This window comes from Ambystoma mexicanum, chromosome 3q, assembly GCF_040938575.1.
Source record: "Ambystoma mexicanum isolate Mex_15411 chromosome 3q, UKY_AmexF1_1, whole genome shotgun sequence".
Lineage (NCBI taxonomy): Eukaryota > Metazoa > Chordata > Amphibia > Caudata > Ambystomatidae > Ambystoma > Ambystoma mexicanum.
The window spans coordinates 641437334-641449378 of NC_090926.1; positions in this window are offsets into that span (position 1 = coordinate 641437334).

Here is a 12045-nt window from a genome sequence, read left to right on the forward strand (position 1 = left end):
TAACTAAAGACAAATCCTTGTGTGCCAGCATTCAGTCCGCCATGCTCAACAAAATAAAACTCCTCCAGAACAAAATCCAAAACCACTACAAAGCCCTCCCAAACCAAAAAACCAACCGCCCTACACAAGACAAGCGTAGTAATCTCAATCCCGCTCAATTCACATTCAGAAACGTCACTAAACCTGAGATCCTTAATCTCATGAAAAACCTCAAACCATCCCTCTGCAAAGCAGGCATTTGACCTCCCAAAATCCTCAAGGAATGCGCCAATGACCTAGCACCCCTGATTACTGCCTTCATTAACGCATCTTTCCAAACAGGAACTGTCCCAAACAATCTCAAGGAAGCCTGGGTCCGGCCACTTCTAAAAAAGACCACACTTGACCCAGCGCAACCCAACAACTACATACCGATAACGACAGTCTCGTTCCTCCTAAAAATCCTGGACAAAGCAGCTCACATCCAGATCCAGTCATACATAGAAGCTAACTCCATACTAGGCAAAAGACAATCTGGCTTCCGTGTAGGGCATGGAACAGAATCCGCCTTATTAGACTTAAAAAATCAAATCTCACAGATCATGGGCAAAGGCAAACCTGCCTTGCTCCTCCTCCTCGATCTATCAGCTGCTTTTGACCTGGTAGATCACCAAACACTCACCACCCACCTCACCCATGCAGCACATTTCTCTAATCAAGCAGCATTCTGGATCACTTCCTTCCTTGAAGGAAGAGCCATGAAGGTCTACTCCGACACAGCTAATGCAGATCCTACCACTATAAACTACGGTGTCCCCCAAGGATCTTGTACAGCCCCCACCCTCTATAACCTCTTCAAAAAACCCCTCTTCGACCTACTTGACTCCATGGGTGTTGCATATACAAACTATGCAGACGACACTCAAGTACTTTTACCCCTATCTGGACTTTATCACCAAGACGCCATGGCCCTTCACAACATCTATGCCACTATCAAAGCTTGGATGGCAATCAATGGCCTCTGTCTTAACGGGGAGAAGACTGAAATTCTCATCCTGGGCCAGACAAACACATTATCGAAACTAAGCCCCCAATACAACAACTTCAACATAGACAACTCAACCATCTCCGTATCATCCTCTGTCAAGACTCTAGGTGTTCACATTGATGCAAATCTATCGATGAACAAACAAGTCAGCACCATAGCCTTTGCATCAGCGTTCAGCACCAAACTCATCAATGCCATTAAACCCTACTTATCCACCCCAAACCGCTTGGCCATAGCTAGAGCAACTATAGGAGCCAAACTCGATTATTGCAACGCCCTTCTAGCTGGCACCTCCACCAAAAACATTCACAGACTGCAAACCACACAAAACAATGCCCTCAGAGCCGCCATGAGCATCCCTAGAAGAGACCATATATCCCACGCCAGACGTGAAGCCCGGTGGCTCCAGGTCAAAGATCGTATTACTCTGAACATCCTCACCATCACTCACAGGTGCATCAACAAAACCGCTCCAGCATACCTATCTGAAGCAATATCAAGGACACATCCACTCGCCCCACCAGAGCTCAGTACACCAACCAGCTACACATACCACGCATAAAGAGAGCCACAGCGGGAGGTCTAGGCTTCTCCTATATTGCACCGAAACTCTGGAACTCACTCCCTGCCACCCTTAGAGCTGGAACTTCCTTCTCTGTCTTCCGCAACAACCTCAAGGCCACTCTCCTCAACTAGCAAGTGGAGGACTGCCTCCTCCACTTCTGCCATGTATATTGTAATATAACACAAATGTAATATAACTATATTGTAACCTGTATATATACTGCTAATGACTATGCAACTATATTGCAACCTGTATATATATTGCTAATGACCATGTAACTAAGTAACTAAGCTTTGTACTGTAACACGTGCCACGATGTCCTCGGGCTGTTGTGCGCTATATAAAAACGAATAAGACAAAACAAAACAAACAAAACGTCTCCTCAGAGAACTGTAAGAGGTGACGGAACAGATCCACTACAAAGCTTTCCCGGTCTTGGTCAGCGATCAGTTTCGCAATCCCCTGGATCCTAATGTTGTTACTCTGGGCACAATTTTCTGCATCCTCCTGTTTCAGCAGCATTTCCTCTATTTGTCGCTCTAGGCTGACCATTCGCTCTGATGAGGCTGCTTGTTTGTGAGCTTATTCGCATAGTGTGTTCTCAACCTCCTCCAATTGGACTTCGGGCTCTCTAATGTGTTTGATCAGATCTATTATGGATACTTTGAGCTTTCGGGTGGTAACGTGAATTTCCTGCTTCAGCTCTAGTAACATGGCTTGTAGTTCAGTATTTTTTGCAAGGGTATCTATGGCCTCCAGCTGAGACTGCGGGGAGGACCTGGCCTCAGGTCTGTAAGGATTGTTCCTTGTTTGGTCTTGTCTCTGCAGGATGGTTTTTATATTCCCAGAGCTCGCCCTCTTTACTTTCGAAGAGTGTGTCGCCATGTGTGCTGCTATTTGTTATCGTGGCTAGAGTTATCGTTGCATAGTGTGGATTTGCAGAGGCACCCTGCTTGGCTGGGGCTTATCAGGGGACCACTAAAGTGTACCTGTTCTCAGGTTGAATCCGCTCAGTCTGACGCCATGTTGCATTAAGCCAGGAGCAGGCCTCGCCAGCGTTCTACATATCCACTGCCAACGTCCCCAGGGAATACAGTGCAAACCCCGTTAGGGGATCAGTGCCACAGGCAGCTACTGGGGCCACTCCGCCTCCACCAGCTCCACGCCCTCTATTTGTCAGTCACTCTGGCCCTCATTCAGGCAGGAGTGCATCCACCCTTCGGTTGCTCCTCACTCCTCTCTCGGTCTCAATGCTGGATAGGGCAGGTGTCATCCGGGCTATTATCACCGGGTTTGACCAGCAGCGCTCCCGGTCTCCTGGCATTCACAAAGAGCTGCAACTGCCACCATCTCGACATTATCACGTTTTATTTTGCGGCGCCCAAACCATCCATTTCTGCTTCGTTATGCTCGCGCTCTGGATTATTGGGAGCTCACCGGAGCCACGTCTTCATGGCTTGATGCCTGGCCACGCCCCCTCAAAAGGTCTTTTGAATTGTTTCAAAAATAAAAAAGATCAATTTGAAAAGACCGCTCAGAGCGATCTTGCTAAATCTAATGGTCACACCCCTGCCACACACGAGTGCATGCAGGGGCTGACATGCACGGCTGGGACGGAAGATGGAAGCTGCGGGTGTATTAGGTAAGTGTGCCTGTAGATGGTGGGAATGCCTGTGGTGTGGTGTGGAGGAGACGTGGGAGAAAGAAAGTGTATGCATGTTTGTTTGGGTGAAAGAGGAGTGTTTGATGGGTGTTTGGGAGGGGATGGGTGGGTGAGTATGTGTGTGTGTCTGTGTGGTTAGGGATTTGGGTAGGAATGTTTATGGGGGGGGGAAGGGGATCAGCGAGCCAAGAAGGTTTGGTGGGTTTAAACCCCCCCACCCGATTTAAATGGTGAGAGCAGGCTAGGGATTGGTTTCTAGGGGGTTTGGGAGGGTGCAACACCCCCCTCTAAATGTGATATTAGCAAATATTGAAGGCTGTACCAAAACGTCTGAAATAAATCTGTCTTTTCTTTTTTGCAAACAGCCTTTAATATTCGAAACCTTGAATTGTTTCAATCAATTTGATGGGCCCCCAACTGGGAGTTGGAATTCTTCCAGATATAAAAACCCTTTCCAAAAGAAATTAAAACTTTGGGACTGGAATAACATTTATGAGCATATTGCTATATTAAAAACTCAAAAAGAATATATAAATATGACTCATTCCTACCTGTCCCAGCAAATATATCTGGTAATATCTCCTTCTCCGCATTTGAGGAGGTTTGTCGTGCTAATGAGGTGGAAACAGTTGTCCACTCTTGCGAATTGTGGCCCACGGTTGGGCATCTCTAAGCCAAACAGAAACTATAGGTTATGCAAATTGGCACACATTTATGAAACTAATAGACACGTCATGACCAGATGACCCATTTTGGGGGACCACCTGGATGTTAGATCTGTAGAGACTTGTGTACGACTACGATATGATTAAATTGAGCTCCTTTTGGTGACGCTGTCTGCATGGCAACAATACTGACTTAAATATTGCACCATTTAGGATATGACAAAAGATTTAACCTAAATTCAAGCCGCCATAGCAGTAGACGTAAGAACGTAGCTATAAGAGTGCTGATATAGGTATTAATGTCACTTTGATAGTGTGAATCAGACACAGAGAAGTTAAATTAATGCTGTGCCTGTGCCAAATCATGACCAAGTCCCCATCTGCACAAAAAAAAGAGGTGATGGTTGGAAGGTTTAGAATTGATCTTAAACTCTAGCGTTGCTCTGGGCAACCCTCCAGACCATCGTTCTTCGCCTGCTAAGCCTTTACAAAAGGGGAACGACTATATGCAAACCAGGCTTGGTCTCACCCCAAATGGGCCAGCCCAGCCCGAACTCCTTGGTCACATCCCTTCTGCACAAGACCACAAGCATCTCCAAACATGTTTCAGCCTCATTTGCCCTCATCAGTGGGGAGTAGCTTGGGTCTCTATGCCCACGTCTGGGCCAAAACATGTCTGGGGATGCTTGTGGTCTTCTGCAGAAGGGATGCGACCTAGTAGTTCGAGAGGCACGGAAACTGCTCTTCTGAACACCTGTGAAGAATTGCTCACATCTCTGGACTCAAACTCCCCTTCTGTCCTCATCCTTCTTGTTCTCTCTTCTGCCTTTGACACAGTCAACCATTCCATCCTCATTCAAAGGCTCCATGATACCCTTGGTATCTTGGAACAGGCACTGGACTGGCTGACATCCTTCCTTACTGATCGCTCTTCCCAAGTCATCGTGGGCACCTAATCCTCTACTACTTCCTTGTCCACCTGTGGTGCCCCCAGGGTTCTATCCTCTCCCCTTGGCTCTTTAACATCTACCTTGTCCTGCTTGCATGCCTCATCTCCTCCAACTTCCAGTGCTACGCAGATGACACAAAGCTCTTTTTCAAACTTCCTGCTGTCCCTCTTGCACCCTCCTTCAGTCCTGACTGCCTATCTGCCATCCAGTCCTGGTGCATCTCCAACAATCTCTGCCTCAATGCCTGATAAACTGAGATCCTTCCTATTGGGACCCCTGCTCCCTCCTCCTTCCCTTCACTCTGGCCTTCCTCCTCGAGCTCTCCCCCTGCTCCTTCTTCTGAAGCCAGAAACCTTGGAGTCATCTTCAACTCCTCTCTCTCCTTCCTCCTTCACACTCAGGACATTGCCAAGAGGTCCCACTTTCAGCTCTTCCTTCTCAAAGGAATTCTCACTTTTCTCACTTTTCCCCAGAGGGTCAATGTTACCTGATCCCTGGTTCTCTGTCTAGGCTTTACTATTGCAATAGCCTCCTCCTGAATCTACCTTCTTCACTCTGTGACCCCTCCAGCTAATCCAGAATAGGGCAGCAAGACTTATCCTTGGTCTCAAACGCAGGGACCACATCTCTCCTGCCCTAAAAAGTATTAATTGGCTCCCGGTTGTTGCACAGATTCAATTCAAATCCCTCTGCATCATCCACAAGGCTGTCTGGGTACGGGGAGTACACTATCTCCAACATTATCTTACTAAATACTCTCATCAAACAAAAAGAGGTACTACTATACTTACATTGGGGTCCATTCCAGTCCATTCTGGTACATTTGGGTTCAGGTGTTCGGAATACTGGTGTTTGGAATTTCTGTTCAGCACTATTTTACTTTGCAGCAAAACTTTGCAAACTATTTTACACCAATACTTCTTCCTATTTTGAAGGTCTCTGAAGTACCTTCCAATCTTTTTTTGGTAGACGTTTCCTTTTATACCAAATGTTTTTCATGTTCATCAGGCAAGGAGAGGTTTTTAGACTATAGAAATCTGTCCCAAAAAGCAGCAAGATTCTGGCATCTGTATTTTTCTCTGTATTTTAAACAGAGCACATCTAGTTCGGGGGCAATGGAGGGGTGTACACACGTTTGAGAGGACAAGATGAGCACATTTACAAGACAATACCGGAGCAGTGGTAATCAAGGAGCACTTGATTCTAAGTCACACCTAAATCATTTTGCAGAATTGTCCATTTGTTGGCTGCCAGAGAGCAAGCTCAGCCTGTTTCATTTAGCCAGCTCATGGGTATTCCACCAGTTTTGCTGCGTACAGTCCTGCACATGGATGATGCTGCAACCTCCGGTGAAGATTCTAGTTGGGATGGATATCACACACAGTAGAGAAGAGTGAACTTTCTCTTTATAGACTATTTGTTTTAGATCTGTTGGCTGAAATTAAACCTAAGGATTCTTCTACTTTTTTCCAATTGAGACATTAGGCTTACAGTAAATGCTGAGGTTTTGGAAAATGGCTGTTTTAATAACGAGCCTAGATAAGTATAAGGCTGTCAAAGAAAAGCATATTATTGTCCAGGTTCACTTAGTAGCATATTAATCTATTTTTATGGTGACTCTTGCGAACAGGAAGATTTCTGAATCCCAAATTGGCCATATTAGGAAGGGGGGGAGGGGTCTGGGGCGAATGTAATGCTAGGTGTAAGAACATTTTTAAAAACGTTGGCCTTGTATCACATCAAAACTGCTGCCAAAATGCGTCGTTGGAGGAAGGATCGTCTGTTTTATGGAACTTCCAAAAGAATGGACATATATGAAATGTGGTTGCACGGTGTCATTGTCTGGTCGTTGGGATAATGAATTATAATATTGGTTTGTGCATTCATGCATACATTAATAGGAGCTGCATTACTGCTTGTTGTAAATAATTTACTATTTCCATTATTAAAATTGAATAACACTGTTTTGAATATTTCAAGAGAACACTAAAAACATTAATGTTACAAGTATGAAACATTGTACTAAGCGTGGGGATTTAATGGGCTACGCCTAATTCCGTTTAGTGTGAGAAATGTAACAAATTACTAATATACTTTTTTTAAAAACAACTTTATTTGTTCGAAAAAGACAGGCAGACGATTATCATTAAACTTACTTATTCAAATCATTACTGAGAGTACCATCAAATCTTACTACATTGTACATTCCCTTTATTTCCCAAATTTCCCTTAATCACATTGCTAAATGGCAAAGCTCTGTAACCTACTATTCAGCCCTTCATTCTAATTGTCACTCATAGCAAGGCAACATATTTGTATACATTTGGCTTATGTTGTAACCAAACTTTATTTGGCATAAAATCAGTACAATAAATTAGGATACAACACAGATAACACCATTTTAGGGAAATATACCCATCCAAATGCATTGAAATGTAAGATAAACAGGCTTCACGTCATTGTTAAAATACACTGTCTTCTCAGCCAGGCTCTAAAAACATATTTAGATACAATAAAAAACAAATTGAAATCATCAGTGCATTTACAAAAATTCACAGCTTGTATGTTCTTGCTTCTAAAATGCGGGAGTAAATACCGCTTTCGCAGGTCCAAATAGCCTTAGCAAAAAAGAAGAAAATTACCAACTGAGCCCTCGTTGCCCCACAAACCCTGCATAATGTGACATTCTGTGGTGTCCACTTAGCCGGATAAGATGCTAATCTAAGCATATTGGTGCAAAGCTGGAAGAATAACACACAAGCTTAACTGGGGGCCACCCAGTCTAATTAATTCTCAAACCCCTCGCCTTGTTTTGTGTCATGATATCTAGCCCCAGTGCTCAGTAGTTGGCGGGCTCATCACATACCTGCAGACATAGCCTCCTTGCATGCATTCTTGACCACTATTTTGTCACCTGATGGTAGCACTGTGGGATTTGACCAGAAGGCCTCCAACCCAATACCGGCGAGGCTAGGGCACACATATTTCAACCAGGGCAGGTCCCCAGAACCAGGTCATCCCAGTAGGTTACCCAGAGCTTCCCTGTATTTTTCAAGCTTGGGGGCACTCCAGATTCTCACCCAGAACAGCAGAGGTTTTGCGCCAATAGCCCTCCTCACTGGCAGAAGATTGCATTCCCAATGAAGACTAGCAATTGGGGTAGCCTTTGGTTGCATAAAGATAGCTCTCAAAAAATAATTCTCAGCCATGCTCAGTGCCGACACCTTACCATGACCCCAGAGATTAGCCCCATACAGTGCTGCCCCCAGCGCCTGAGAGTGATAAAGTTTCAGGGCTGGGGACACCACTCCCCTACCATGTTTGGAGAAGAACAGTTGAATACCCCCATATTTTTCCAGGGACACTTGCCTTATGATGTTGTGCTGACCAGGATACGTTCACAGACGAACAGACACCCAGATACTCGAAAGAACTAACCTGTTCAAGTACAGGACCTTCAATTGAAATCTGCAATTTCGTTGCATTGCCTCGCTTCTGGCCAAAGACCATCACCTTCGTTTTGCCAATGTTATTGTGTATTTGGAGTTCTCTACACTTCCCCATGAAGAACTCCAAACCACGCCTAGCACCCCTAGGGTTGGTCAACAGAATCACAGCATCGTCCGCATAGAATGCCGGAAACCTGTCGCCCCCCAGCTTAAGCAGGTCTAAACCGCGCACCAGTAAATCCTCAATGGTTTTATTAATATAAAGGCAAACTAGAGTAGACGCGAATGAACAATCCTGGCAAACCCCCGCTTGATTTCAAAAGGCACTGTTTCTTTGCTGCCCCACCCCCCCCGGCCCACATCTCACAGATGCCATGTTATCAGTATATATGGAGCGTATACTAGCCAGAAGATACCCTGGTATGCCCTTGTTTGACATAAATTCCCATAGCTGTTCCCTCGAGACACTGTCAAAGGCAGTACATAGATCCACAAAAATAGCATACACCTTCACATGCTTGATCAAAACATATTTTGCTAATGGTAGTCCAAGCCTAAAACATTGATCAATCGTACTTTTCCCCCCTGAAATCGAGCCTGGAGATGGGTGATCCTCATAGCCCACTGTTGGAGCTGGACCAGGACCAGGAGCACTTTGGCATTAATCTTACCAACAGAACCAAAAAATGAGGTAGGGCGGTAATTCCCTGAAAGCTTATTATCACCCTTTTTGTGGATGGGCAAAATCACAGCCCCCCACCAAGAATCGAATTATCGAGTTGAATAACCATGCCAGAAGGGGTGTCCAAATACCAGGCTCATGTTTAAACAGGTCAATGGGGATTTTGTCAGGGCCTGGAGCCCTCCCCGCCCCTAGCCCACCAATTGCCTGTTCAACCTCTTCGATGCCTAAAAGGGGGAAATCTTCAAGCGGGTATACATTTTCTGCACTCCTCTGTGACCATGTTTCCTTCCCAACATCAGGCCTGGATAGCCCACTGAAGTGAGCGTGTCAAATATCCAATGAGATCTGGCCAGCCACCTGTCCCTTGGCATCCCTCTCACTAGTTCCTACCAGCTTCCAGAAGGTAATATAATCCCCTGTTGCACAGCAGGACAGTAAGGTATCCCATTTTGTGAAGGCCCCCTTTTTTTACCATAATCATTGCCTTGTATTCAGCCCTTAGAAATCTGAGATGTGTTCGATCTGTCTATCACTGAGTCCTAAAACAGGCCACGAGCGCTTTCTCAGCAGTCAGACAATCATCGTCGAACCAGCCCCAGTTATCATTTAGTTTATGTATCCCAGCAAGTGAATTATTTTCATGATTGATAAAAAGGAACCAGGTTGCAACATATGTCGAATATTTCCTCAGTGCTAATCCTGTGATTTTCTCTGAGGCAAGTATCTCCCATATTTTACCCCACCACATCGCTATGATTGGGCCCTTCAAGGTTTTCCAGTTGCGTGCCAGGGAGATCTTTGCTGCCAGTAGGAGATGGGAAATTAGGGTTCATCTGTTACCCCTAAGAAGGTAGACCCCATCTCCCTGATCACCCAATAGTACAATCAGTGGGTCCACGTGCAGAGATATATCTGTAACCAATTTATTGGATCTATTATAAGCCTTAAAATGGCTTCATAAGAATACGATAGGCCAAAAAGCATTTCAATATGATTTCAGTAATCTTGGAGAAAAAAAATCAGCATACCTTGAATAATGAGTCCTAATTTTATTGTATACAGTGGGAAGCGCCTGGGTGCACACCAATTGATGGTATAGCATGGCTAATAAGGGGATGTGGACAATTTCCCACTGTATATTTAACCAACACAAGTTGGGTTGGTGTTCCAGTATTATTGAGTGTACTTTTTTGTTTTGGGACTAATTACAGGACAGTTGAATATTTTCTATCAAACAGCAACTACATTTTGAAGTACAAGCTTCATCTACTTTACACAATAAGTGTTACGCTCACCTGGTATCCACAAGGACGCCACCCAGCCGGATTACTCGCTGGTATGCTTCTCAGCTTTGCCCTGATGTGATCTGCGGGGAAGGTTCTGCCTTGTGGTAGAATTAGGCGTGCTCTCCGTCCTGCCTTCTTTGCAGGGGCGCGTTGTCTTTCATGGGCGAGTGCAGTCCAGTTACTTCACTGACGCCGGCCCGTTTGATATTGTTCAGGTAGGTCTTATTGCGGTCTTTAGTTTTGTTGCTATCCTGCATGCCTTTCTTTGTTTAAAATGTCTCTTTTTTCTCCCTTAGGTATGCGGAGCTCCAGCGCGGCGAACTGGCTTGGTTGAGCCCAGCTGGTAAATTATGGCGCATTAAGAGCGCTATGATGCGGTGAGTAAGCGCTATGCGCAGCGCTGTGAAGTCTTGCCTTTGCTAACCTGTGTTTTCCTTCCTTGTAGGTGGCAGTGTTCTTCAGCGCGAGTGGAATGTCCGGAGTGGTGCCAGCCGAGAGGCGACCAGCCAGGTAAGCCTTTTGAGCAGTTCGTAATTTGTAAATGTCTCTACTGCTTTCTTTAATGTTGCCTCTATCTTCCTCTTTCAGGTCGTTCCGTCCGGGAGGCATGCAGATTCGAAGAAGCTGTTCTCAGTAGCTGCGAGTGTTTAAAGATGAAGACTGCAGGTAAGATGCTGCTGCTAATGATGTTCCTTTTGTCTCCTTGCAGGTTCTGCTTCTCCGAGGTTCGAGGGAATAGCTGGACACGGTGAGCGTCACGTTGCAAGCTGCAAAGTAACGCAAAGCGTGTTGTCTTGCTCGGGTGTGGTTTAAATAGCCCCAACAAAATAGTCCAGGTAAAGTAGTCCCTAGGCTACCACACCCAAAACACTAGACAGCATAGCTTGGTTCTTAGGAACAAAGCTATGTGGATGCCTCCATGTTGGCTGACAATACAATAAAGTCGTTCCCAAGCACATTGTTTTTCATGGTGTATGAACCTGGCACCATAGGTGCCAGGACTGGCCCCATGAGGGCTTTTGAAGAGGATGCCAGGCTCTAGAGGCCCGAGTCCTGACTCCACCTGGCTAATGGGTTTGCCAGAGGGGGTTTTGGGCGAGGGTCGTGACAATAAGATTAGGACTCATTATTCAAAGTATGCTGATTTTTTCTCCAAGATTACTGAAATCATATTGAAATGCTTTTTGGCCTATCGTATTCTTATGAGGCCATTGTAAGGCTTATAATAGATCTTATTACTCACTTTTTAGAATTCTAACGATTGAATTCCAGTTTGGGGTAAGCATACCACAATGATCATCCTTGAATGTCTCCATCTGGTTAATGTGTCTGCTAACCACACCTATCGGCTCAAGGGGAACTATCCCTATGGGCATCTCAATGTTTATTACGAACAGCATTTATCTAAAGTGCACACTACACCATTTCTATCACACCTATGGCGATCTTTATACAGACTAATGCACAAGGTTGGATCCGTGTTTCTGCACACTAGAGTTTCCACCAATGATTTATGAGTATAAGACTCATACTTACAATTACTTTCTCACTCTATTCAAGATACACAACGTATTGCTAGATTGTTGTTCCTCAAGATGTGATAACAATGTTGCTCATTATTTGAATATTTTCTTTCTTTCCCACTAATCTTACCATGATGTGGTTCTCTTATTCGTTTGCAACATCCTGTGTGGTATGTTCAATTTATTTTATCATATAATCTTTTTATTTCTAACATGTATGACATGGATAACA